The sequence below is a fragment of the Hemicordylus capensis genome, chromosome 3, assembly GCF_027244095.1.
Source record: "Hemicordylus capensis ecotype Gifberg chromosome 3, rHemCap1.1.pri, whole genome shotgun sequence".
Lineage (NCBI taxonomy): Eukaryota > Metazoa > Chordata > Lepidosauria > Squamata > Cordylidae > Hemicordylus > Hemicordylus capensis.
In genome coordinates, this window is record NC_069659.1 from 71,243,441 (window position 1) to 71,271,140 (window position 27,700).

The window sequence follows — 27,700 nt, forward strand, 5'->3', positions numbered from 1 at the left end:
TTAGGCCGCACCATTCCGAACAACTAGTCCACATCCTCAGGAGTCACAAACTGAAACTGTTCTAGTGTCATCACATAAGAAGAGCTGCTGGACATCTCGGCATCAGACTCTGTAACAATTGTGGAGTTTGAATCTAAGTCGGCCTGAATACGAGATTTTTTGTCCACCAAAAACTCATTTAAAATGTCACGGGGAGTAATTGTTGGTTCCAAGTACCAATTCAAGAGGGAAGGGGCGCGCATCAGCCCCTTCACAACACTAAACAACTCCACCGGATGTGAAATTACAGACATGGCACTGGAGGAAAAGAATTTCTTCTTTGCCACATGTATCGCCTGAACATCATTCTTCAAATGTGCTCTATGTAGTAATCTGTCAGATTCGAGTTGAGTCTTTCTCCACTTGCGCTCTAGTCTTCTACCTCGCCACTTCAGCCCCCATAGTTCTTCCGTATTCTAATGGATCAGTTTCGAAGCAGGTAGGAGAAGATGCTTAGGAGTGATCGTGTTCACTGCTCTGGTAAGTTGATTATTCCAATTTCCCACCAGTGCATTGACAAGATCACCAGTAGAGCCAACACTAAATCCCTCCAAGGCTTCTTGGAATCCTATTGGATCCAATAACCTTCTCGGGTGGACCATCCTAATGGGCCCTCCATCCCTGCAGAGATGGGCATGGTCGTGAATCCAGCCTTAACCAGATGGTGGTCTGTCCATGACAATGGGGAAATCACAGGAGTCCCCACCCATGGAACACTACCCTATTATATTATAATATTAGCAGTTTTATGTTCACTCCCCTTCCTAATTATCCCTAGCATGGAATTTGCCTTTTTCACAGCTTCTGTGCACTGAGTCGACAAATTCAACAACCTGTCAACCTGACCCTAATAACTCCCTCCTGGTCAGTCACTGACAGCTCAGACGTCATCAGTGTATATCTGAAGTTGGGATTTTTTTGCCCCAGCTTTATACATAACTTTATACTTGTTTACACTGAACCACATTTGCCATTTTGTCGCCCACTTATCTGGTTTGGAGAGATCCTTTTGGAGCTCCTCACAAACTGTTGTGGATTTCACTACCCTAAATAATTTAGTGTCATCTACAAATTTGTCCACTTTGCTGCTTACCCCAAACTCTAGATCATTTATGAAGAAGTTAAAGAGCACCGGTCCCAGTACAGATTCTTGGTGGACCCCACTTCTTACTTCCCTCCAACGTGAAAACTGCCCATTCTCCCCTAACTAATGTTTTCAGTCCTTCAACCAGTTACCAGTCCACACATGAACCTGCCCCTTATCCCATGACTGCTAAGTTTACTCAAGAGCCTTTGCTGGGAAACTTTGTCAAAAGCTTCTTAGAAGTCCAAGTAAACTATGTCAACTGGATCACCTTAATCCACATGCCTATTGACACTCTCAAAGAACTCCAAAAGGTTAGTGAAGCAAGACTTGCCCTTGAGGAAGCCATTCTGGTTCTCCTTCACCAAGGCCTGTTTTTCTATATGTTTAACAATTTTGCCCTTACGTATGCTTTCCATCAATTTACCTGGCGCAGACTAAGCTAACCAGCCTGTAATTTCCGAGAATCCCTGGATTCCTTTTTGAAATTCAGAGTTACATTAGCTACTTTCCAGTCCTCTGGTACAGAGCCTAACTTTAGGGACAAGTTACGTATTCTTGCTGGGAGATCAGAAATTTCACATTTAAGTTCCTTAAGAACTCTGGGGTGCATGCCATCTGGTCCTGGCAATTTGTTAATTTTTAGTTTTTCAAGACAGTTTAGAACATCCTTGCTCATCACCTCACATTGGCCCAGTTCTTCTGCCTCCAAGGCTAAGAAGCTCAGTTCTCAAGTGGGTATATGGTTATTATCCTTTGCTATGAAAACAGATGCAAAGAACTCATTAAGCTTTTCTGCACTCTCCTTATCTTTCTTAATAATTCCTTTCACGCCTTCATAATCTAAGGGTCCAACCGCCTCCCTGGCAGGTTTTCTGCTTCTGATATATTGAAAGACGTTTTTGTTATTTCCCTTGACACTTCTTGCTATATCCTCCTCAAACTCTCTTTTTACATCTCTTATTGTCTCTTTGCATTTCCTTTGCCAGAGTTTATGTTCCTTTCTGTTTTCCTCATTTGGGCATGACTTCCATTTTCTGAAGGAAGTCTTCACTTTTCTAGCTTCCCTGACTCCGCTTGTTAGCCATGCGGGCGTCCTCTTTGTTGGGAAGAGCAGAAGGTTTCAAGTTCCCTCCCTGGCTTCTGCAAGATAGGACAAGATTTTTTTATTGAACCAACAAAGCATACAGGGCTGACTGAGATTCCTGCCTGCAACCTTGGAGAAGCTGCTGCCAGTCTGTGAAGACAATACTGAGCTAGATAGACCAATGGTCTGACTCAGTATATGGCAGTTTCCTATGTTCCTCCTATGTACCTTTCCTCCATCTTAGTATACATTCCAACTGAGCTTGTATTATTGTGGCTTTGAATAAATTCCATGCTTTCTGGAGTAATTTGACCCTCCTGACATTCCCTTTCAGCGTCCTTTTCACCAGTCTCCTCATTTTTGAGAAGTTTTCTCTTCTGAAGTCCAACACATCTGTGTTGGACTTCCTTGGCAGTGCTCTACTTGCATATAAGCTGAATTGGATCACACTATGATCACTATTCCCTAATGGTTCTCCAACTCTGATATCTCATCAGGTCCTGGGCACCACTCAGGATTAAATCCAAGGTTTCCTTCTTTCTGGTTGGTTCTGTGACCAACTGTTCTAAGGCACGTTTAGCATGTCTAGAAATCTGACCTCTTTTTCAATACCCACATGTGAATTTGCCCACTCTATGTGAGGGTAATTGAAGTCACCCATTATTACAGCTCTGTCTCTCTTTGACGCCTCTCTGATTTGCTTCTCCAACCCCAGCTTAGTTGGCAAAACCACAAAACTCCGATAAGCACCAATGTGTGATTCAGAAAACATCACTCATAATATGTTAATTCTGCTTATAATTGCCTTCTGAAAACATTGGCTCAGATTATCAGATCCTGATGAGCTACATTTGATGCATCACCACAGAGCAGGGAATTGGCTTGAAGCCACTTCAGCCACTTTTTGTATTTCTACAGTCTAGGGTTCAGGGAATGCTTCAGCCTTAATTTACTCCCAGCTGGCATTTAAGAGCCATTCCAGCATTCTGAGAATTATAAAGGTTGTGTAGACACACCTGCCAGATCACATCCCTAGCTGAACATTTTCATTCTCAGTACAATTCCTTTGGACCTGGGGCAGGCCAGCTCAATGTCACTTATGATTTCTTTCACTCTACACAGGAAAACAAAACATTTGGACTAAAATGGAAGCAAGATGCCCATCTTATTGTGATTGTACACCCTTTGAGTTTATTAAAATACCTATACACTATTTATTTAACACATTTTTATATCACCCTATATGTAAGTCCCTGGGTGGTTCACAATCTAAAAACACAATTAAAACATTAACACAATTAAGACAGTTTAAAATACAGATGAAAACTCTACAACTTAAAACGTTAAAACTATAAATGAAAAGCCTGACTAAACAAGTATGTTTTCATTCTTTAAAACATCCAGAGAAGGGAAGGCTCTAATTTCATTAGCAAGCACATTCCAAAGTCCTGGGGCAACCCTAGAAAAGGCCTGGTTTTGTGTTGCCACCAATCAAGCTGGTGGCAACCACAACTGGACCTCCCCAGATGAGCTTAACAGGCAGGTGGGGTTGATGATGAAAAGGGTCTCTTAAATACCTTGGACCCAAGCCATTCAGGGCTTTATAGGTAATAACCAGGACTTTGTATTTCACCCAGAAACCTATTGGTGTAGTTCTTTTAAAATTGGTATAGTTCTTTTAAAATTGGTGCAATATGATCTCTTTGGGTATCCCCCGAGACCAACCTGGCTGCTGCATTCTGTATGAACTGCAGTTTCTGGACTACATACAAAGGCAGCCCAATGAAGAGTGCATTGCAGTAGTCAAGTCTGGAGGTTACCAGCATATGCACCACTGTTTTAATGTCTTTTTAAATCCAGAAATTGGCATTAAAATGGAAATTTAAATGATGTAATAGGTCAAAATATTTTAAACATTTAATTTCAAGGTATATTGGGTTCAATTTTACTTATCCAGCTTCTGTCTTTTGGCTAGAAATTACCATCTCCATCATCTACAAGCAAAGCAGATGATATACTGCGTGTTTCATGATGATCACATGTTGTAAACAGTTTCCAGACACTAACCAATGCCAATGCATTGTTAAAGATGTATTTCAGGGATGTATTGCTATTTTGGTTTTGTTTTAGATACTCATGCTGTTGATAACACATGCTTAGTTTGCTGGTGTTGTCTGTTCTAGTAATAGTCAAATTTAGGAATGTGCAAAACATTTCGGGTACAAAACATTTTGTAACCAAAAATGGCATTTTTGGATGTTTTGTACACAAAATGAAATGTGGAAGTCCAATTATGAAGATTTTTGTTTACAAACTGAAACGATCCTGCTTTGGAACCGAAAATTTTATTTTTTGGGAAACATTTTGGACCTCCATTTTGTGACTGAGCGAAGTCACTCTCCTCAGTCTCCATTTTGACCACTGATGTCTGCTTGAATTTCCCGCCCTTCAGGCCTGCAGATTGGCAGGCAAAAGCAGGGCCAGATGCATTGCAAAGCGGCAGGGAGTTTCTGGAGCGGTAGGGAGCTTACCGAGAGTTCATGTCCTGAGACTCCTGATTTTGGACACAATGGGTGAGGTGGCAGCAGCAGGCACGGCCGTGGGAGGTGGTGGTGGTGATGAGGAGTAGTCAGCGGCCACCGCCAGGAAGCGGAGCTGCACCACTGAGAGGAACCTGGCTGGGTGGGCCAGATGCGGTGAAGAAGCAGTGGCAAGTCCAGATGCTCTGTTCAGGTTTGGCTGGGAGGGGGTAGAAGTGGGCAGCGTGGAGGTGGCGGAGGTGGATGGCAGGGTGAGGAGGCAGTGGAGGTGGACCCTGGCAGAGGAGGTGAGTGGGTGAATATGGTGGGGAGGGAGGGAGCCCAGCAGGAAGAGAAAGCACTGCTGGGGGGCGGGGAAGGAAAGCTGCCAGAATGACAGGGAACGGACTGACTGGGGCAAAAGGGAGGTGGGGAATGGACTGTGGAAGGTGGGGAACAGATTGGGACAGAGGGGAGGGGGAATTGGCGGGGAACGGACTGGGAAGGAGAATGAAACATACTGCCAGCCAATTCGGTTTCGGATTTGGATCAATCCAGATCCAAACTGAAAATGGTGCATATCATGGAGCTCACTTTCGGGCCAAAACTGAATGGGGGTGGTGGAATCGGCCCAAATCAAAATGCACAACAACCGAAATGCACACCCCTAGTCAAATTAACTAATGGGATCCCAGAGTACAATGGACATTCTCCTAGATTTTCACAAAAGAACAGAAACAGTCATTGACATTTCCTGGTGAAATTACAAGTAGATGAAAACATGGAATAAGGATATAATGAAAATAAGGAAAATATTTAGAAAGGCACTACTACTACTACTTATATATCACTTTACAACAAAAAAAGCTCTCAAAGTGATTTACATAGAAAAAGAAAGGGAAGATGTCCCGTTGTCCCTCAAATAGCTCAAAGTATAAAAAGAAACACAAGGTAGACACCAGCAACACCACTGGAAAGATGTCACAGGAAAGGGAGAAAGGAATCGCCCTGCATTAAGAAGTTCCCTTTGTCTATATTAAATATTTTACCAGTGAGTATCATTAGATGATCCTGGGTTCTAGCATTCTGAAAGAAAGAGGGGGGGAAATAAATCTTGATTCTCTTTTTCAACAGCATACATAATTTTATAAGTTTATAATAATATTCTGCATTAGAACCATTGTTTTTCTAAAGTAAAAAGTGACAAGCATTGTATTTGTTCCTCATAAAGGTGCTGTACCTCATGAGCACTTTGATTGCCCTCCTCTGCAGCTTTTCCAAGACTACAACAGCTTTTTAGTCTACTTCCCTTAAGGAAAGTAAGCTTATGAGATCATCCAGCATGTCCATGCCAGTGTTTGTATGTCCCCATCAACTTTGCAATGCCTCAGTTGCTTAAAACAAAATTAGGAGCAGTAGTAGGGATATATAGGGAGTCGGGACACCTCAGTGACATCATTTGTGATTATGCCAACCACCCCAATTGAAGATGGCAGACGTGTGAACGTTTGAGGTGCAAGTGGGCTAACTTGTGATCCGCCTAACCAATCTGAACCATATTTTGAGCAGGTAAGAGAACATATATGGACACCTCAATGCTTTAGTGAGGGATATCTTAGTGAGGGATTTTCTCATACTTTACCAAATTACCTCTATCCATATGCCTGTTCTGGTTTAAAATATTTTACTGTGCTCACTAATAACATGATGGTGATTATCAGAATGCCTAGAATGGTAGTGTAAACATTTCAATCAAAGATCAACGCCCTCATTTCATTTCATTTCATTCACATATGATACCTGAATGATACCTGAATCATTACCATTGACGCTGTGGTTTCAGGATTTGAGTTGCGTTATGCCAGAAGAAATGAATACCAGATAGTTTTTGTACATGTCTTACGGTTAACTTCAGGCTGCATCAGGCTGATTAGAAGATTTATAGTGAAGGCCTTGGAAAGGTTATTTAGATGCCATGACATCTAAATACACCTACAAAAATCAGAATCATTCGGACCATGGTTTTCCCCATGACACTATGGATGTGAAAGCTGGACTTCGAAGAAGCAAGATAGAAAAAGCATTGATGCTTTTGAACTTTGTTGCTGGAGAAGACTTTTGAGGATACCATGGACAGCCAGGAAAACAAACAAATGGATCATAGAACAAATCAATCCAGAATTTTCATGACCAGGCTTCAGACACATTATGCAAAGACCCAGCTCCCTTGAGAAGTCTATAATACTGGGAAAAGTTGAAGGAAAGAGAAGAAGAGGACAACCAGGTGGATGGACTCAATTACGACAGCAATGAATACACCACTGAGAGACCTTAAAGGCCAAGTTGAAGACAGATCATCCTGGAGACAATCTATCTATGCAGTCGCTAAGAATTGACACTAACTTGATGGCACCTAATCAATCAATCAAACAAACAATGTGCTATAAAGTAAATGCTAATAATAATGAAGTGACCAATGCCAAAGCAAATTTGTCATCAAGAGACATGATCAAATACATTCTGTTCTTTCCATAGACCTCACAAAGACATGCAGCTCAGAGAATCCTGCTATTCAATTCATGTTATTGGCTGGAATTTTCATCCCCCCACCCCATAGTATCTATTGCATGCACATAGCTCTGGAATAAAACAGCTATTTCCAGTTCTCTGAGATCGCAAAACACAACTGCTTCACTGAGCTATTCATTCCGCTTCCCCTGATTAAAGAAACACATCCAATTACATAGGTGTACTATTAATGTTCATCTGCAGTTTGGAAGAATTAAAATTGCAATGCCTTCCAATCACTCTCTAAGCAGTGCCGTAATCAAGCATTAATTTAGCAAGTTCATTTTTCCATTATACTGTTTTCATCACAAAGTTACCACATTAATACTTCTAGAACATCACCATTCAATTTTAGCGGGGCTTGTGCACAAATTGAAAAGGCAGCTAGTCCTGAGTACATTAGAGGTCAGTTTTAAGACTCCAACCTCTTTATTTGGTACCATACTTTTTACTCAGTTTTAAGCAGAAGATAAATGTTTGGACTGAAACATCCCCAAACATTATTATTTATTAAAATATAAAGTAGAAACAGCATATTTAAAAAGAGATGTGGCTACTTAAAACTTTTCATGTTTCTTTCTCTCCACCCTACTCACATTTCCCCATTAGGATAGCAAAACTGGGGAGAAAGATCCTTACATTTGGAAAGCAGTATGAAAGCGTTCTGTAACTTGAATCTGATCATTGTGAGCTAAGCTGTTATGTACGGCTGTTTAACATGTCGGAGCAGTAGAAAGCAAAAACAATGGCTGACAATACAAATGAAGTTACTCAGTAGTACTTCTCAGGGGTTATGCTACAGGACTAATTTATTTCAGTAGGACTTGTCAGGACAAGAGTAATTTAATCTGGATGTCAGCCAATATTTTAAATAGAGTAATTTAATCTGGATGTCAGCCAATATTTTTTCACCACTACTGGTATAAAAATGATCAACAGAAGATGGTGCCTCTGTGAATAAAATAAAATAAAATAACTGTGTGTGAGGATCTCTTGAAATATAAAAAAACCCAAACCCTTGAAAATTAATGTTATCTAGTAGAGATATGCAGAACCGGTTCAATTGTGAACCAGACCGCTGCAAACTGGGCTGATTTGAGTGGTTCAATCATGAACCACTTGGAACCATTTCAAGCTGCTTCATCAAACCAACCAGCCCAGATAAATAGTTTGATCAAACTGGTTCTTATACCCTCAATTTGATCCAAATTCAAACCAAACTACACCAAACGGTCAGTGCACAACTCTATTAAATAAACCCATTTCAAACTGGCTTTTGAGTGGGTCATGGGGTTGAGACTGCCGTCAGCCTGATGGATGATCTCCAATTGGCTATCAACAGAGGGAATGCGGCTCTGCTGATCCTTTTGGATCTCTCAGCGGCTTTCAGTACAATTGACCATGGTATCCTTCTGTGTTTGCCTGAGGGAGTTGGGATTAGGTGGCACTGTTTAACAGTGGTTCCATTCCTACCTCTCGGGTAGATTCCAGATGGTGTCTCTTGGTGACTGCTGCTCTTGGTGACTGCTGAATCTTGGGTCGAGACCCAAAAGATGGTTTAGATCTGCCTGTTCTGAATGGGGTTACACTCCTGCTGAAAGCCCAGGTACGCAACTTGGGAGTGCTCCTGGATCCAAAACTCCTTCTGGTCTCTCAGGCTGAGACAGTGACCAGGAGCACTTTTTATTAGCTTTGGCTTATATGTCAGAGTGCCTTCTCTGTCATGAACCCTGTTGCCTGTTAAGATCATCTAGAGAGGTCTGGTTACAGTTGCCACTGGCTTGTTTGGTGGTGACTTGGGACCAGGCCTTCTCTGTGGCTGCCCCAGGGCTTTGGAATATGTTCCCCATCAAAATAGGAGCATCTCCTTCTCTGCATTTAGGAAGATCCTCAAGACAAAACTGTTTTCCCCCACCCCCAAGCTTTTAACTGAAATTAATTTTAAAATGTTTAATTGTTTTTATCCTGAAATTGTTTTAAATTTTTATTCTGTGAAATTGTTTTAAATATTTTTACTGTTACATATTTGTTGTGTTTAAAATTGTTTACACTGCCTAGAGATGCACATATCAGCAGTATATAAAGATGATGATGATGATGATAGAGAGAGAGAGATTTAATAAACTTTCATCTCTCCCATTATGCTTTCTCTCTAAAATATAAAATGGCATAGGACCTATATTTATGATCAGTTGATAGTCGGGGGAAATCTGCCCATGTTGGCTCACAGCCTGTTCCAAACTAGTCAGTAGACCAGTTCAGATGAACACAGCCTGGCATATGCGATAAAATTGGGACTGTGCAGGAGTGTGCCCATTCTGATGTCACCAGTACTCTTAGCACATCCTTTAAACATGTGAAAAGTGTGTGAATCTGAATTGCCTCTCTACACACCTCCATAATCCTTATTAAGCAAGGGTTCAGAGCATGTGTAGAGGGGCAATTCAGATGAACAACTATCTTGCAAAATTAAAGGACATGCCAAGACTACATTGGGACATACTCTGGTGCCATCAGGGCAGGTGCACTCTTGTGCATCCCCAGATTTATTGCTTGTGCCGGACCCTGTTCTCCTGAACTGGTCCAATATGTGAAGAATCCTGCCTTTGGTCCACATTGGGAATCTAGCACAGTAGTGAGTAGAGATCATTTTTTGCTATTCAATTTGATCTCAAGCTTCCTGCACACCTGACTGAGTTGGTGGCAATATTACCACCTGCTTTTCATGCTACAGACTATGAAACAAAGGAGAGGAGAGGAGACCTCAGAAGATGTAGATTAAGGCAGATGATGATGATTGATGATGATACTTTTCAACAGAAAGGGCTTCTCAAAGCAGTAATACAGCAAAAGAAATAAGAGAATGTTTTCCTGTCAAGGCTCACAAATTAAAAACGGCTGATACCAGCAACAGCCACTGGAAAGACCCTGTGCTGGGATGCACAGCACATTTCATTCATGCACAAAGTGGATTATGGGACATTCCAGATACTTCCACCTATTATGGAACACTCCAGATACTGCAGTCTACTCAGGAATTTTGGCAGGACAGAATGGCTTCACACTGCTCTCTGCCAAACATTTTTGGAATGAAACCTCAAGGATCTACTCATCTCTTCACTATGCCAATACTCCCCACATCTGATTATATGTAGTACAACTATGCCAACTTGTAATCGTATTGAGTCAGAGGTGGGAAGGATCACCCCTGACTATGGGTTCCAGAGAGTGTTCAGAACATCACTGGGCTCATAAATTATGAACACAAGCCATTCTTCCTTTCCTCTGGACTTTAGCCAACTGAAGTATTAGTGCACTGCAAGATAAGTGGCACAGCAGGGAAATGCTTGACTAACAAGCAGAAGGTTGCCAGTTCAAATCACCACTGGTACTATATTGGGCAGCAGTGATAAAGGAAGATGCTGAAAGGCATAATCTCGTACTTCGCAGGAGGAGGCAATGGTAAACCCGTCCTGTATTTTACCAAAGAAAACTGTGGGGCTCTATCGGAGCCAGGAGTTGAAATCGACTTGATGGCAAACTTTAAGATACAACATTACATGCTATAAAAAGTGTATATGCTATATATGGTTTTAATTGTCTCACGTCTCCTCAGAGGCATCCACAGGCAGATAAACCTTGTCCCAAAATGGTAATATATCTTTGAACATTGTTTAAAAAGATATATGATTACAATGCCAAATGGTGCTGACCCACCTGCAGGACAGTATTTTAGCTATGGGGTGAAAATAAAATCAACCATTTCCTATTTTTCTTTATAGTTCATTTTGTTAGTCAATTTAGTTTTGGTTTTGTATGCATATTTATGACCACAGAAATATCATGGGGTATATAAATTCACAGCAAGTCATTAGATTCTATTAGGTTAGAAAGTACACTTTTGCTAAGTCTGGTAACATGACTTTACATTCTCCTACTCATTATTTGCAGTCTACAGTATCATTAGTTATGCAATTTGGCGTGTCTCCACTTATTATTTCTGCAGATTTAGCACCTGCTTGCATGGAATCTTTTTTTTTTTTAACAGCATTACCGAATGACAGGCAAATAAACTATGCAGGAAAGCTATGGAGTAAGAAAAGTAGAAGGACAGATCGTAATATCAGGCCAGCCAACATAATTAATTGCAAGTATCTTAAATATTTTGTAAGGGAAGTAAGTAAAGAAAATTAGAAGCAAAATAAGCTTTAAGCAAATTTTTGTGTGCCTATTTTGGGCTCCATTTCTGACTTTAAAAGTATGATAGTGAATATGCAGGCTAGTAGAGATGCAAACCTACATTTTCCATATCTGACCTCAATATTCTTCTAATCACAACTGTAACATGCTGATCTAATCATGTGTGCTGACAATCAGGCTCTTATGCCTTCACATTGTGGTATAGTCATTTCAGAATGATTATAATTATGGAACCTATGAATTATGTCCCAGAATAAATTCCTCAACATTAAAACAAAGTGAATTGATTCAGCAATAATGGTGAAATAATTACTGCTTATTTAACATCGGTTAAATAGGTCTTATCTACATCCCTCTTCCGGATTATAATTAGGTAGAAAACTGTTGCTAAGCCTGCTGTTGTTGATTATAGCATATGTGCCTTTTACCAAAGAATATCTTTGTTTTCTTGGCAGACTAATGCTGCACTAGTGCAAACATGTTGCACTACTAGAGGTGTGCAGTTCAATTCACGTTTGAATCTATCCATGCAGAATTGGGGGCAATTCGCAAATTCAACCTCAAGTAGATCATGCCTCCCGCCCCATGGAGGGTTTGAGGTCGAAATTAATCAGCCCCATGGAGGGCTTGAGGTTGAAATTAATCAGCCCTGATTCAATACAAATTGATTTGAGCGATTCATCACAGGGACAATTTTGTCTCCTCATTTTTCCTGTGCTGATTGGCTTTCTGAAACTGGCTTCTGGTTGACTTGAGAATATCTCTTTGCTACTTGATGGGCTTGTTGTCATTCATATCAAGTGTTGGCATGGGCAACTGTGCCCCCATTGGCTGGAGGGAAGGAGTAGAGAAGGGGGAGGCCAAAGAAGGGATTTCCAAAAGTAAAGAGAAGGCTGCTTGGAGGCTGAGAGAGCTATTGCTTTTTGTGCCTCAGGAGAGAAGGATCAGAGAGAGACTGCAGCACCATTGAGAGCAAAGTAGTGGTGGTGGTCTGGGCCTGCCTGCCAGCCTGGCCCCCAGTGAGTGGAGAGAGAGAGAGAGAGAGAGAGAGAGAGAGAGAGAGGCAGGCTTATCTGATGCTCTCTATTTTTTATCCTTTTTGTTTGCAGTGCTGCCAGCAACTGCTTTTCTTCTCTTCTAGTTTTTAAAAAGTACCAGCAGCACCAGGGGCTTGAACTGAGTGCTACTTGGAATGATGTTCTTATTCTTGCTTGTAATCAGCCCCAACCCCGGTGGCTTTACTAACTGGGGAGCTGTGCTGATTTCCCCCCTAACAATTCTAAAATTCTACCAGCATCCCCAGTGGCTTAACTGAGTACTGCTTGGAATTTTCCCCCCTTCTGTGCCCACCCCAAACAAACACACAAGCTTTTTCCTTTTGGATCCCACCTCCAAGCTTATTGCTTGTCAATATTTAGACCCCAGTAGCTTGGACAACTGTAGTGCTGTGCTGGTCCCACTCCCCTGTCTTGTTTCCCCAAGCTGTACTTTACTGCTGCTGCTGTCTGGACTGAATTTTTATTTTTGCAGGCTGGTGTGCTTTGACTTCTGTCTGGTACACATCCTGCCCAGGGTCTCTTTTCCCCTTTTGCGGGGGGGGGGGGGGTGAGGGGTTGGGCCGGGGGGTGCCTCCCCTCCGCCCCAGCTATTGAGTCCTTGTGCCTGCTCAACCCAAGAGTGCCTCGAGAGCAACACCAGCAGACTAGGGCCTAGTTTGGGGAAGTGACGACTTAGGTGGTAGGACTGTAGGAGAGGAGGGTGGGTTAGAGAGAGGCAACAAAGATCCCCTGCCCTTTGCCTTCCCTTCCATTAACTTGCCCCATTGTTGCTGAGTCTCCTACAAAAACAGCCCCCAACATAAAGCCTGCTTCTTTATTTGGGGGGATTTAATATTCTAGCTTCTGTGTGTGCACTACAGTGTTATAGATAGCACTGTGTGTGGCATACATAGACCATCCCTGGGCCCACACCCCCTTAAAGGTCCTTCTTCTGCCCCACCCCACCCCAACACCAGAGTTAGGTCTTAATTTAAACAACAACAATGAATCAGCAGCTCCAGTACCACCATGAAAACAGTCCTGGACTGAGAGCAGCATGGTGTGATATGAATATGAATATGTTGAATATTTATATACCACTTTTCAACAAAAGTTCCCAAAGTGGTTTAAATATTCATTCATTCATTCATTCATTCATTCATTCCATTTTGTGCTCTGCCCTGGTGACCCACAACATACTGTCTGCATCCACAGCAGGACACAGGTAAGCAGCTGTACTGACCCCAAATATCTTGGATGACAGCAATACTGAGCACCCGTGACAGCATCACCCAAGGGTCCCTGCTCCTGCTGGAAGCAATAGGCCTTGTGTGTCCTTGGTTAGTGGCAAGGCAGCTGCTCCTGCTCCCAAGCAGGGTACAGTACCCGTGTGGTGTGTGCAGTTGGTGGGCAAGTGGTCTGGTTGCCCAGAGCCTCATCTCATCACCCTGGCCATTGGGGAGATGAACGCTCAACCGGCCACTCCAGGTTGTGGAGAACTCTGGCTTCGGCCATCTTCTCTGACAGCTTGCCTCCATCTACAATACCCCCTCATGCACCACCTTCAGCAGGTGGGTGGTGACCTCCTGCACAGGTTATGCAGGGAGGCCATGTTGGGGCTCCTGTGCCCAGCAGCACCTGATACCAGCATGCACTTCACTGTGGATCTGTTGTACTGTCTCAGTGAGAGGCACCCTGATTTCCTGTACCTCACAGCACATCAGGCAGGAAAGTGAAGGGAGATCGGCTGGTGGCAGCATGGTCAGCTCCTCCTATGCAGTGAAGCACACATGGGCTGTTCTGCATGTAGAGGTACTAGACACTGACTACACCTCCACATGTGGTGAGCTGGTGATCCAACATAATGAAGGCTGCCAAGCAGGGTCAGTTTTTGTCATCTGTTGTGTGGCACACACTCTGAACCTGGATGTGTGGGATGTGCTTGGCCCTTCTAGGGCTGCGGCCAGGGGAAACATCCCCAATGAGGGTGCTGGGTGCCATACTGCTGCCGCCAAAATTCTCTTGTGAAGAAATACTCCAAGATAGGGAATCAGACCTTACTTATTTACAAGATAGAGCTTACTTCCACCAGAATGAAAAGGGTTGGCATATGCTCAGGGAGAGGCACCTTCTTTCAGGATGTTCTGACTCAGTGGAACTCCACATTTCTCTTGATCCAGCACCTGCAGGAGGAAGAGCCAGACACCCGGGCCCTGGCAAGGAATTGTGGCTTGGATGTGTAGAACATATCCAACCAGGATTGGGCACTCTTTTCTGAGGCTGTTTTGGTGCTTGAGCCATTCTTTGTTGCCATGAACAGCTTGTGTGCTGAGACAGCAACACTGAGTCAGGCTTTGTCCAACACTCTTCTTTTTGAGAAAATGATGGATTTATTTATTTATTAAAACATTTTTATACTGCCCAAAACTTATGTCTCTGGGGGGTTTACAACAGAATAAAAACAAAGTAAAACATTCGTTAAGACAAAAATGGGGACACACGCACACATTACAACAATTAAAAAATTTTTAAAATAATATTTTAAAACAGCATTTAAAACCATTAAAACAACATTAATTAAAAGCCTGGGTGAAGGGATGTGTTTTTAAAGACTTTTTAAAAGCTGTCAGAGATGGAGAGGCTTTTATTACATTAGGGAGCTCATTCCAAAGCCTCAGGGCAGCAGTGGAGAAGGCCCGTCCCTGAGTGGCCACCAGACGAGCTGGTGGCAGCTGCAGACGGACCTTTCCAGCAGATCTCAGTGGGCGGTGGGGTTCATGCAGAAGAAGGCATTCCCTTAAATACCCAGGGCCCAAACTGTTTAGGGCTTTATAGGTTATAACCAGCACCTTGTGTTTTGCCTGGAAACATATTGGCAGCTAGTGTAGCTCCTTCAATACAGGAATTATAAGGTCTCTCCGAGATGACCCAGAGACCAGCCTGGCTGCCGCATTCTGGACCAGCTTTAGTTTCCAGACTACATACAAGGGCAGCCCCACATAGAGCGTATTACAGTAATCCAGTCTGGAGGTTACCAGATGTACCACTGTTTTGAGGTCATTCACCTCTAGAAACGGACGCAGCTGCATATCAGCCAAAGCTGATAGAAGGCACTTCTGGCCACCGCCTGAACCTGGGAGACCAGGGAGAGGCTCGGATTCGGAAGCACCCCTAGACTGCATACCTGTTCCTTCTGGGGAAGTGTGACCCCATCCAGAACAGGCAGATCAAAATCATCTCTCAAATTCCGACCCCACACAATGAGTACCTCCCTCCTAGCTGGATTCAGTCTCAGTTTGTTATCCCTCATCCAGCCCATCACTGACTCCAGGCAGGCATTTAGGGAGGTTATGCCCTCTCCTGATGATGCTGACATGGAGAAATAGATTTGGGTGTCATCAGTATAATGATAGCACCCTGCACCAAATCTCCTGACGATCTCTCCCAGTGGTTTCATGTAGATATTAAACAACATTGGAGACAATATGGAGCCCTGGGGAACACCATACACAAGTTCAGATTTTGAAGAACAGCAGTCTCCAAGGGACACCATCTTGAACCTGCCTGAGAGGTAGGAGCGGAACCACTGCAAAGCACTGCCTCCAACTCCCAACCCCCTCAGACGCTCCAGAAGGATACTATGGCCGATAGTATCGAAAGCCACCGAGAGGTCCAGAAACACCAACAGAGTCACACTTCCTCTGTCAATTGCCAATTGGAGATCACCCATCAGGCTGACCAAGGCAGTCTCCACCCCATAGCCAGCCCGAAAGCCAGTTTGAAATAGGTCAAGATAATCAGTTTCATCCAAGACTATTTGGAGCTGGGAGGCCACTACCCTCTCAATTTCCTTGCCCAGCCACGGAAGGTTGGAGACAAACCTGTAGTTGTTCAAGTCCGAGGGATCCAGGGTAGGCTTTTTCAGAAGCGGTCTAATAATTGCCTCTTTAAGACAAGGAGGCATCCTACCTTCCCTCAGAGATGGGATTTATAATCTCTACCAGGCCTTCCACAACAACCCCCCTGCCAGATAATATAAGCCATGTCGGACAAGGGTCAAGAGAACAGGTGGTAGGCCGCACCATTCCAATCAGCGTGTCCACATCCTCAGGAGTCACAAACTGGAACTGATCCAACCTAATCACACAAGAGGAGTCGCTGGATGAGCTCCAGACCACGTGGTCCACTGGGGATGCAATTGCCTTGACAGGTCCCATGAGGACTAGAGTGGTGGATCGGCTCAGGACACCCTTGAATAATGTATTGTCCTGCCTATGTGATCCAAAGATGAAGGACAGAGCGGTCACCCTTGCCCAGCTGTTCAGGTGGAGGGACCTCCTGGTTGTAGAGGTTATGCAAACTGAGGATAGGAGGCTGGGGCACAACCATGAGGAGGGTGCTGGAACATCTACTGCTAGTCTGCAGTCCATCCCTATCAGCAGTATCTCCACTACACCCCAGTCTAGCAGCGTGATGTCTCTGGCAGGTCCAAGTGAGCTGCTGGTTGTGCCTCTGCATTCCATCCTGTGGGCCATGGAGGGGTTCCATGGTGCCTTGCCAGAGGGACATGAGTAGCCCACCAATCCCTGCAGCAGTGCTTAGCAGTGTGCTCTGCAGGAACCAGTGGCAGGCCAGGAGGTGGAGCTGATCCCGGTTTGGGAAGCATGTCACCAAGTCCGGACAGACTTGGCATCAGCTGCCAGATGGTTCCTCTCATGCCTGCCAACCAGCGTCTAGAGGGAGAAGGTGTTTTCCATGGCTGAGGGCATAGTGACACCCCATTGCTCACTGCTGGATGCTGAAATGTTGGAGCAGTTGGTCTTCCTGAAGGCCAGCCTCTCACTGCAGTGCTATCCCGAACTGGCCCTGGAGGGTGTGACACATGGTCACCCCCACTCACTAAAACACCACTGGCAGCTCTCTCCACCCTGGCCAACCCCAAACCAAGATGTGTCACAGTCTTCCCATTAGTGCTGCTGACACATGCACACATGCCACCACCATGGCAGATGATGAGATATGGACTGGTTTCCTGACCTATGTGTCAGGCTGTCAGCCAGGGCCCAGCACCAATCTGAGGTATTATCCAGAAACAGGCAGGTAGGAAGTCAGTCAAGCAGGGATGTACACTTACACTGGAGAAGAGGAGATGAAAGAAGAGTTATTCTCATAGTAAGAGTCTAGAGGCCTTTTTTTTTTTTTGGTCAGACCATTGGTCCAATGGGCCATGACTGCTGTTCCGTCCTCCTGTCTCTTTGTGGCAGGCAGAATGTCAAGGAGAAAGGTTTAATTTTTAAGTTTTCTCTGGAATTAGTAACTAAGTAAAATATGCTTGCTGTGCTTAGTAGAGGTGTGCACAAAACTGTTTTCTCCAGTTCAGTTCGAATCTGAACCAGATTTGAACCAGACTGGACCAGCTCAGCATGGTCCCCCTGGCTCGGTTCAAATTAGAACAAGTTTGGGCCGCTTTCAAAGCACCTACTGTGCAGTACAATTGCTTAAAAATTGTACTTACGGAAGCAACAGCAGTGGCCATGGAAGGGGGGCAGTGGCTTTTCCTGCAACCCCAGCTGGCCCCCCTACAAGTCTCTGAGGGCCAGTCCGGGGTAGTCTGGGGCTGGTCCAGGCCTTCTTCAGCATGTCTCAGCCTTCTTCATCCCATTCAGGCCTTTGTGCATGCACAGAGGCCATTTGTTTGACTTATTTGCATGTGCATGGGCCATTTCACTGCACAACAGGGGCTCTTTGAACTGGGCCCAAACTGGCTCGGCCAGCTCAGCTGGACCTAGAACAGAACCAGGTTCAGTTCAGTTCTAACTCGGGCTGATTTTCACACCCCAAGTGCTTAGTGTGCTGTTAACTATCTAGTTTTGCTGGATCTCAGTTTGACAAAGGCAGTAATTGGGTGCCTACCTGCCTTCCTTGAGTTGTGGTTTGGTATGTTTGTGAGATGGTGTTGTGACAAGAAATGGACATTGGCAACTCTCTGTGTAATATTTCTTGGTGATTGCTGTGATGAGCTTCATGTCTGCCCTTGAGACTAACTACTGCTTCACTCACTGCTCTGGTCTGCTCTGCAAGCTGCATTTTGCATTATAAGATGTACGCAGTCAAAATGTGACTGAAGTCATTGTTCTAGTTTTGCTGATGGCTTTCTGGCTGCTAAGGGTGTTGCTGTGGCAGTAAGGATGTTGCAAGTAAGGATGGATTCATAATTGTGTGCAAAAGAACAACTTATGCCAACGATGTTACTGCAGTACAGGCACTGTGGCAGGCGTTGGATTTTGGGTCAGTGATAATTTTGCCCCTCTTTGGACTATGTGTTGTTCTGTGTTGGGAGGGACTGTGTTTGCTTCTATTCTGCAGTGTTGCTTTTCAAATCAGGGTTGCAAAATGTGTATACTCTGCCTGTTTCCGCCATAAGGAACAATAGGGAACAGGAATCACCCTATTGTTCCCCATGGGTAAGTGCTAGGGACACCAAAGTGGGTTGGGTGGTATGGCATGATGAGTGCTACCTAGAAAAAAAGAAATTGCCAAGCGGGTGATTTTTATTTTAATTTTAACCTAAACTGCCCCCCCCATAGGATCCTATGGGTTTGGGGGGGGAGTTTTTAAAAAATAATTTAGATTGCCCACTTCCCCATTTCTTTTGTATGTTGGATGGTAAGTAGCACCCATTATGCCCTACCACCCAACCCACTTTGCTATCTTTAGGACATACCCATGGGGAACACTTGGGTGATTTCAATTCTCCATTCCCCCAAGGGTGTATCATTTTATTTATTTATTTTGAATTTATTTATTTATTTTTGAATTTTTGACTTGATTCTTTGAACCAGCCAGCAATGGCCAGTTGTTTCAACAACTCAATTTGAAACCAAGTGCCAGCTGGGAAGTAATAGTAATAGCTGTCCCAGAGCTGCCAGATGCACCCCCCACATCACCCTAATCCTGATTTGGATTAGGGCATTCTTCAATCCTGTCCTTAGCACAACATTACAGCTGTCTGTTGTTGCATCAGGTGTATATTTCACTGTCCAACTTTAGAGTTATTTTCAGTAAAGTTGCTCAGAGATTAGGCCCATTGAAAAAACAAACAAAAAAAAAACAAACAAAAAAACACAACAACAAACCAGTTAGGTTATGTAATATTTTGATCCTGAAAAATAGAAAAACTATTACTTTTTGGCTCTGTCTTTGATGACGATGACGACGACGATGATGATGATGATGATGATGATGATGATGATTAATTCGATTTCTATACCGCCCTTCCAAAAATGGCCTTCAAATGGTATGAATAATTAACACTCTTCTTAAAGCCTAGACTTATAAGCATTTTCCCAAACATGAACCATTATCTTTGCTGTGATTTTTTAAAATGGGTAATTCCATAGTGATTTCCTCCTAGTTATATACCATTCCATGAAACTCATAACATGTAGCTGCTGTCACTTACAATGCCAGCCAAAATGTTTTACCATAACCTTCATTTCAGTATAATTCAACTTTATCATATTAGCAGTTAGCCTTAAAACAGAAAACCATCAACCATAGCAGCCATAAAAACAGAAGACTAATAATATAAAAACATTTGTCTCTTGCAGTTCAAACACATTTTAGTACTACTAAAAAGGCAATAATCAACTTGAATAGCATTTGTTTAAATGTACCGATGACAGGCGAATTTGTGAATAAAACAAAACAACATGACAAGTTTTCTGCTAACTGAGTGCCTCCTGCTGAGTAAAGAGGCACCTTTTAAAAATGGTGATTCTCTTTATTTAGCAGTGGAGAGCAACTGGCCCTATCCATCCCCAACACAGCACATCCCCAGTAGCTGTTACTGGTATCTATCTTATGTGTCTTATATTGTGCAACCTTAGGGGACAGGAAGCCATTAAAAAAATTATATCTATGTAAACTGCTTTGGGCACTTTTGTTGAAAAATATTCTGTATATAAATATTTGTCATATTCATATTTATAAGTGAAAATTCAGCAAGAAAATTCATATGTGGTGAGAATTAAAATAAAGGTCTGCCATAATTTTATACCTTTCTTCGAGTGTCAGGAAAACCAAATTGGCTTCAATGCAATCCTACTTGTGATTTACACTATAGAACAGAAAATACTTGGGTATCACATGTAAACAGTACTAGGTCCGGGTCCCACGATCAGTGAGACCCACTTTTTCCAAGTGTGCGGGGAGAATGGGCTAAGCCCACTCTCCCTGCACATGAGTGGGGAGGGAGCCCTGGGAGGCCAGATCAGCCACCCACACGATTGCCAGCTCCGTGACGAAGCCGGCAGGGGCTGGGGAGCTCAGGGGCCATGGGACCCCCGGAAGCTGGATTTTTTAAAAAAAACAATGAGGCTATTCTCACGATTGCAGAAAATCAGGCTAGCCCCCGCTAGCCCGATTTTCTGCAACTGTGATAACCACCGGCCTTGGCTGCGAACCCGGTGGTTCTTGAGTGGGTAACCCGCTCAAGTAACCTGCCCCTAAAACCGGGTTTGTTGAGTGAGCGCTCCGCAAACCCAGTTTTTTTAATCATGAGTAGCCGTGGTGCGGCTCCGCGCCATGGCTGCTCACGAGGAGACCCCCGGAGGGAAGGTGAAAAGCTTCCTCCCAGCTCCAGGGTTCTCGCCAGCATGCCCTGTGCACTCACGCAAGGCATGCTGGAGCTTGCATGGGCTGATCGGCCCCCGCTCCCCCCAGAGCCAGCAATTGTGTGGGCGGCCAATCCAGCTGTCCAAGGCTCCCGCCCTGCTCATGTGCAGGGAGAGCGGGTTTAGCCCGCTCTCCCCGGCTCAATATCTTTCATTTGGAAAAGGCTAGTGAAGGGATATCCAGGCAAACCACAATTTAAATTTAGCAAACAATCAGGATGCTAGGCTAGCTCCACTCTTTCCCAACCAATCCTCAATTATTGTGAGCCATTCTAGGAGTAAGGGACATTTTTTGAGAGGGAAACACATAACAAGGCTGGCTTTCAGTTGGGGGAACAAGAACAAGGCTGGCTTTCAAGGCTGGCTTTCAGAACAAGGCTGGCTTTCAGTTGGGGAAAGAGTCTCTCTCTCTCTCTCTCTCTCTCTCTCTCTCTCTCTCTCTCTCTCTCTCTCTCTCCATAAATGGATGCGGGGGGTGGTGGAAATCACACACAAAACACAAACAGGTAAGAGTTGTTTGACTTTCCTAGTTGATCTCTGTCTTTAGTTCAAGCAGGGGAGTTGCTCAAGACGAGGCTGGGCAATGATGGGGCTGCTGCTTTAATCCTTTCCAAAAGAGAAATCAGGAGTCACAGAGTCTGAACCTGCTTGTGCAGACTGCCCACATGCCCTCCCCCCTCACTGCTGCACCAACATCCCCTCCCTGCTTGTTTGCTTGCTGCGCCCTACATCCCCTCTGCACTCACCAGATCCCCGCAGAGGCTAATGCTAGCAGGAGGAGAAATCAACTATTGCCTTCCACAGATGGCTGAGTGAGCGGGATGCTTTCTTTTCATGTGGGCCTCTCTAGGACTCTCATCACTCAAGGGCCTCTCTAGGACTCTCTACTCACTACCTTTAAGCCTCCTCTTGCCTTGCCCCTGCAAGCTCAAGATCACAGTGTAGGATTTGAGGCTTCTGCTGGAGAGACCCATGGACGAGGAAGGAGTCAGGAGCCCCCACCCACCATTCTGCTGCTGCTCCTCCTCCTGGGCATGCCCACTGCTTTTGCTGCTCCCAAGGGCTTGGTTTTTGTCTTGCATAGCCTCAGTCCTCAGAAGCAGGCAGTGGGGAGATTAGCCTCCCAAGAGCAGCTCTGGAGGGAAAGGGCCTGGGCTGCTCTTCCCAAACCAGTAAGGACTGGCCTTGAGGGCCCTCAGAAGCTGTGGGCAAGGAGACATTCATCTCCCTTTGCCTTATTAACTGTACACACCTGTTTAAAGAACCTTAAACTAGTTATCTTGCTGTTCCCCCAGCCACCCTTTTGAACACCTTTGAAGAATTCCCCCACCCTTTTGCTTATAAAGGTGAATCCTCACCAGATTCCCTTTTACAAGTATAGTCCCTCAAACCACTGAACTGTTTAGGTCTAATGGATCAGACTGGCTGGTCGGTTTGACCGAATCAGTTTGGGATCAGGTGGTTAGGTTTGAATTTGATCTGAACCACAATTTTCATTTCATACACACCCCTACTGCTTTGCAAGGGCAGATCTACTCAGTCAAAAAAAAAAAGTGGTTGTCATGCTGATGATGAAGGGATTGTTCTAGCTGAGCTCAGCTTATAGCTATGCTTGCAAAGGGTGCTGCTGCTGGAGTCGTAACTGTATGTGCGTGTTCGTGTATGAGAGAACAACGCGAGCCAATGATTCATTGTGGGCACCTGGCACTGTGGCTAGCAGAGCCTGGATCAGTTATTCTTTTTTCAGATTCTGTTTTGTTCACCATGTGTTCTGTTCTGTGATGGGAGGTTCCCCTTTTGTACTGTGTTTTGCCCATAGAGAATAATGGAGACTCAAACCAGCCCTTATTCCCCATGGACAATGCCTAGGGATACCAAAGCAGATAGGGTGGTAAAGTGCAATGGGTTCTACCTACCAACCAACCTGTAAAGCGATCAGGCAACTGGGTGATTTTCTAATTTTTTTTCCCTGGGTAAGTAGGTCAAAACTAACCCTAACCCTAGTAGGGTATAGATAGAATAATATCTATAGCTCAGAAGGAACAGGTTTCCTTGGGCCAGTTCAGGTGAACAACGGCCCAGATATATGTTCACATCAGGGCTTCAGTGAGAGTGTGCTCACCCAGATGTCACTAAAGGACATACCGACATGGTCTTTAATCACATCCTTTAATTGCATGTGAGGGGTGTTCCTCTGAATTGTGCAGAGCAGAGCTACTCAACTTCAGGTCTCCTGAAAATGTTGGCCTACAAATCCCATCATCAATGACTATTGGCCACTGTAGCTTAGGATGCTGGAAGCTGTAGTTCAAAAACAGCTCTAGACCTGCTGCTGAGTAGCACTAGTGTAGTGAGTCTGCACACTCTTTAATGATGTCAGGGCAGGCAAATTATCATCGCAGGCCCAACATGATCACATGTAGCGGCTGTTGTTAATTTGAACTGGCCCCTGATTGCTCAGAGTCACCTAATGGCACAGCCATTACTTGACTAACAAGCAGAAGGTTGCCGGTTTGAATCCCCGCTGGTACTATATCAGGCAGCAGCAATACAGGAAGATGCTGAAAGCCATCATTTCATACTGCACGGGAAGAGGCAAAAGTAAACCCCTCCTGTGTCCTACCAAAAGACAACCACAGAGCTCTGTGGGCTCTAGAAGTCAAAATTGACTTGATGACACACTTTACCTTTACCTAGTTGCTCAGACTTGTGTGAAAACCTGACTTGGAATGAAAAATCCCTTTTACTAGAAGTATACAAGAGTGGGGGCTGCGGAAGTTCATAAAAGTGACAAGAAAAGTCCTATTTGGGCTTCCCCAGTTATTTTTCATTTTCATGCCTCGTGGTAGTCTAGAGACTACCACTAGGGACAAGTTCTGTTACTTAAAATATTTTATGGAGACTGAGGACATGATTTTTTTCTCTATTTAATTCCAATTTTTCAGTTTAGAAATCACCATTGTCTTCAGATGTCAAGCAGGTCACAAGCTAAATGCTTATAAAAAAATATCATGGTTCCTTCAATAGTATCTGTAGCAGGTATTATGTTTGCTTAATTTTACTTCTTTTTTATCTTTATAGTACATATTGTGTGGGTGTGGGCGGGGGATTCATGTGCATCTGTATTCCTCTGGTTGTATTAAAGCTCCTGTAGAAAATGGTGCCCTCAGCCTCTTTATATTCTTTGAGGTAAACCTCTGTGTATATTGAGAAAATAGGTCATTTGGATTCCTACCAGGCATGACAGTTTGGGAATAATCTGTCAAAAACACATTTAACAGTTACAATTCACTTTTGAAAGCCAGGGAATAGAAAGAAACCCTGACTGTAACAAAAAACAGTGGTTTTCTTTTCTCCCCCCCCCCCCCCCGCCCCCCGAGCTGTGAGCAGAATACAAGTACATGTGGCAGTATATTGCACAGAGCAGTGCATTTAGAATGAAGTTTTGAACTGACCCTTCGGAACACTGGGGATCATGTCTCCTGTTCTCCACTTAAGCTTTGCTGACAGAACCATCGGAGTTGCTATTCCACAACCTTTTCAAAAATGTGTGTTAATTCCTCTTCTGGGTCTCTTTGCTGCAAATGAAACTAGAAGTACTCTTACATTAGCTGTAAAAACAGAGTGTCAAAATAATTTGCTTTCCCAACTACCCTGTGGCACCTTCTTCCTCCCCGAGAGGGGCCTTCTACATCAAAAGGGCCAGGGGTGGGGTGGGGGGCTGGAAAACATGGGACAACAGAAGGGAAACCACCACAGCAACTGTGACTAAATAGCCTTTCTTTAAATACAGTGGGGTTCTTTTCACCTCAGTAATTTCTGCTCCTCTTCCCACATTGCCTCATGGGGAAGCTGAATGTCTTGTATCACATAGAACTGTGCCTTCTGTCAACCCAGGAAAACCCGACCTTTCCCACTCAGTCTGACAATTTCTTGCAGGACTCAATAGCTGAATTATCCACCTCCTCTCTCTTTGCCAGGGTCCAAACTCAGGTTTTCCACTGCCTTCATAGGTATAAGGGGAGGGTTTTGGTTTAGACCTGCCCACCAGGCCCAGGCATACATGTACACACCACTTAGGATTGACATAATCTATTGACTATTCATTAGTTTGAATTTGGATTGACTATTCATTAGTTTGAATCAAGCCCTGTGACCCACAGATGTTGGCTAAGCAGTTCCCTAGAAAATACCTGTTTGCAAGACTGCGGGGGGGGGGACTGGGGCAATCTGCCCCAGGCTCCACAAAGCAAGACCCCCTTCACCTCATCTCATGGTCCCCCAACTTTGTACACACATGCATAAGTCCTCATCACACCTGCTCATCCTCAACCAGTTCCCTGGGCAATTCCTTCATCCTTCATTGGGCAGGCTTTGTACATCTATCAAATTTATGGTTGTGGGCAGAGCTGAAATGGAATGTTTGCATGTTAGTTGGGGAAAGCACAGGAAAATGGAAGTCAGGGGAAAAGGGGGATTTGTGTGTTCAAGCTTTAACATTAAGTATTCTGGAGAGGTGATAGGTTTGGGAAAATATGTGCTGTGAGGTCTAAAAAACTCCCCATCCTGCACTAGACAGGGTTGTTTCAGAAAGCACTACAAAGCTGGCTGAACAGAAAACTTTCTCTAAGGGTCTGGTAATAAACCACAACAATTTGTTTCACATCCGACTTGTATATACTAGTGGCAAACTGAAGTGGTTGAATGCTTGTCAGCTTAGAAATGAAATAGGGCCACCCCAAATTTGTTTCTATATACTGTGAGGGCTTCCTAGGTAAGCAGAAAAATATATGCTTGTAAATTGAAAGAAAATGATACCTGAGAACCCTAAAATGGCCTGATGAGCTTCCAAGACCCACAGAGCCAGGGTCTCCAGTTTTTAAAAGGTTAATGGGGGTGGGGAAAGCAGATAAGGAATTGGTCTGTTCAAGCCTCTAACACTGTAAGGTAAGTATCCTTGATTGAGGATTGGGTTTGTATGCTGTGAGGTTTGTTTGTTTGTTTATTAAATGTATACCCCGCCCAAACTTACATCTCTGGGCAGCTAACAAGGTTAACATTTCCCCAGCCTGCACTATACCGGGATGTACCAAGAAGAAGAAAAGTAGGGGCAGGGGATAGGGAGTGTGGGGGAGACCATTTTCATTTCCCATTCTCCAGCCCCATCCTACTGTATACTAATATAATATATAATAGCCCCATCCTACTGTATAATAGCCCCATCCTACTGTATACTAATAAATGCTCAGGTTTGGTGCTGGTAATTAGCCCCAAACTTGACTCTCAGGAGAGAAGCACTACAGGAGAAAATCTCAAAGGAGTCAGAAGGAAGAAAAGTTGATCTTTTCCTCTTTTGTCTTCCTGAAACAACCCGCTCTCTCTGTTAGGCCTGAACATTGCTACTGTTCCAGGCTGGATGGAGACAAATACTGTGTCTCTTTGGGTCTGGGAATATACTGCAATATTTTGTTCCAGATTTCTCTTGTTTAACCTAGTTTGATTTCAAAAAGTATTTTTCTGCATGGTGAATATTTGCATGAGGGTTTTTCTGTCCCCGCACCCCACCCACAATTCATTTAATGGTGCAATCTTCCATTTGCTGATCTATGTACAAAATGAAAGGAAACATGCTTTCAATGTCAAGAAAAGTACATAGCCTGCCAGATGGATGACCTGCCATTTGTAATTAATGTCAAAATGGCATTAACCAAAATTACTGCTTTTCCACTTGATATCTTATCTTCTGTCAGGTCCCCTTTAAATATTTTTCATGTATATCTTTGTTTTATTGGCACAGCTCTTTTAAATCCCTTCCAATGCTCTATTTTGATCTCTTCAGCCAGTGCATGCTATTTTATCTGATTGCAATTCTGTTTAATGGAACAACATTTCCTTAATTAAGGAATAATTAAACCTGGATTAACAAGTATCCAGCTCCTACCTTTTTCCTTAGCTTGCTTGTGAAGACAATCTGTTGGAACAGCTGTATGAACAATAAAATGCATCTTGTATTTAGAGTCTGAACTGTTTTAACTGCAATAAAAGTTATCTTACTATTCTTGATGCTCATTTCCTTTTTCATCCTTGTTGCTTTTATGGCTCCCAAAGAAATGAGAAATCTCATCCTGTTTCTGATAGTCCTTATTTGCATAGTGTCAGTGCTACTGCCTGGCTCCAGAAACCAACAATAATTAAGACAATTAAAGAGGAAATAATGAGACAAGCAAAGGTGATACTGAAGAGTTTCTTTAAAGCAAGGAAGCCCTGAACCTATCAATTATGGATAGTTTGAAATCATGCATTGGGCCTTTCCTTTTGGAGTTCAAGGCTTTGCATTGTGACTCTAAGATACTCAGTCTATTGACCTTCCTGGCTGTGGAAGTCATCTTTAAGACCTCCAGATGGGAATTGCTGATGCATCTAAATCATCTGATGTTCCACTTCTAAAACAAGCTTCCGGTGTAGGGTCATGTTTTATCATTATTATACAT